General features: G+C 52.5%; 1 pseudogene across 1 annotated transcript; it reads left to right on the top strand.

Moving 5' to 3' along the window:
• Positions 1 to 842: 842 nt before the first annotated feature.
• On the top strand, positions 843 to 1,728 carry LOC309971977 (small ribosomal subunit protein uS5-like; annotated as a pseudogene). Its single transcript has one exon. The product of its transcript is annotated as a small ribosomal subunit protein uS5-like (transcript).
• The last annotated feature ends 411 nt before the right edge of the window (positions 1,729 to 2,139 follow it).

Consider the following 2,139-nt stretch of genomic DNA (forward strand, 5'->3'; position numbering starts at 1 on the left):
TTGGGTTCTGTGCAGCAGGAGGGAGGCTCCGAGGGCAGAGGATTAGGCCTGGGAGCCCAACAGGCTCCCCCATGCCTAAGTGGACAGGGAAAGCACTGGCCACGTTCCCTTCCCTTCCTTCGCGCCCCTCCCCATCGTGTCCCCCAGGGTCTCCCCCGTCGCCGCTAGACCCCTAACCATGGGTGGGTCCCGCTGGGTGTAGAAACTCCTCCCCTCCCCCAGGCACCCCTCAGGGGTGCCGGTCCCGGAGGTCCGGCCTTTACTTTTGCTCCCCCTTCCCTCCCTCCCACTCCCTCAGGACCTGCGCAGCTAGAGGGGGCCTAGGTGGGCAGAGGATCAGGCCTGGGATCTCAGCAGGTTCTTGGGGGCCCAAGTGGGCAGGGGAAGCCTGGCCACGCTCCTTTTTGATCCTCTGCCCTCCCAATGGTCCCCCAATTTCCCCCTTTGGGCGTGGGATCCCTTCCCTTCCCCCAGCTGTCCCTGAGGGGTGCCAGTCCTATCTCACCTCCACTTCTCCTCCCCCCTCACTCCCCTCATGCCCCACGTCCTACCCGGTCACTGGGGGTTCCTCCCATCCCCTTAGGTGTCCGCGGTCCCCCACCGGTGCCTGGTATGTGCCCTCATTGTGAGGAGATGTGAATTCCATGTCCTCCTAGTCTGCCATCTTGACTCCACACCCACAGTTGCTTCTTTATTCACCAAGTCCACTGAAGTGGAACTATAAATATTATCTCTTACAATATTTTCTTCTGCCTCTTTTTCTTTCATGTTTGATCTCTATCTAATATGCAGTTCTCACATGAAGACACTTTTTACCAAAACCTTTTCTGTAAAAACACCAAATGGCGGATGATGCCGGTGCTGTGGGAGGGCCCAGAGGCCCTGGGGGCCCTGGAATGGGAGGCCGTGGTGGCTTCCACAGAGGCTTCGGCAGCGATGTCTGGGGCCAGGGCCAGGGTTGTGGTCGGGGCCGGGGCCAGGGCCGAGGCCACAGAGCTCACAGAGGCAAGGCCAAGGACAAGAAGTGGCTCCCTGTCACCAAGCTAGGCCGCCTGGTCAAGGACATGAAGATCTAGTCCCTGGAGGAGATCTACCTCTTCTCTCTGCCCATCAAGGAATCTGAGATCATTGACATTTTCTTGGGGGCGTCCTTCAAGGATGAGGTTTTGAAGCTCATGTCTGTGCAAAAGCAGACATGTGCTGGCCAGCGGACCAGGTTCAAGGCATTTGTCACCATCAGGGATTACAACAGACATGTTGGTTTGGGTGTCAAGTGTTCTAAGGAGGTAGCCATTGCTATCAGTGGGGCCATCATTCTGGACAAGCTCTCCATCGTCCCCGTGTGGCAAGTATACTGGGGGAACAAGATTGGCAAGCCCTGTACTGTCCCTTGCAAGGTGACTGGCCACTGGCTCTATGCTGGTGTGCCTCATCCCTGCCCCCAGGGGCACTGGAATCATCTCAGCCCCTGTGCCCAAGAAGCTACTGATGATGGCTGGAATTGACAACTGCTACACCTCTGCCAGGGGCTGCGCTGCCATCCTGGGCAACTTCGCCAAGACCACTTTTGGTGCCATTTCCAAGACCTACAGTTATCTCACTCCTGATCTCTGGAAATAGACGGTGTTCGCCAAGTCTCTGTATCAGGAATTCATCGACCATCCTGTAAAGACCCACACCAGAGTTTCCGTGCAGAGGACCCAGGCTCTAGCTGTAACCACCACTTAATTTTCTATGAGAAAAATAAAGTGAATGAAGCCAGTTTTAAAAAAAAATGGATTGCATTGTTTCCCTGGGCTATTATTTCTCCTGCTACTTATATTTTAAATATATAGATCAATTTTGAAAACCAAGCTTTAAAGGACAGTTGGTTCTTTGATTAAATGGCATATAGTAGAGCCATCTGTTATAGGTGACATTTTTTTCCCCTTCACGGCCTAACTAGGAACTTTCAAATATTATTTAAGTTGGGGTTAGGACTCTGGACTAGAATTATTGTTATTTCACTTTACCATTTAGTACAGCCATCAACTGAGATCTTGTAGGTACTACTGTAAAAGAATACTTTTTTCATTTAAGGAGACCATTGGTGGTCTTGACTCCTGTCATTCTGTGAGTATGCTGACTCAATGAGGGTAT

Source organism: Leucopleurus acutus (assembly GCF_964270905.1).
Source record: "Leucopleurus acutus genome assembly, chromosome: 15".
Lineage (NCBI taxonomy): Eukaryota > Metazoa > Chordata > Mammalia > Artiodactyla > Delphinidae > Leucopleurus > Leucopleurus acutus.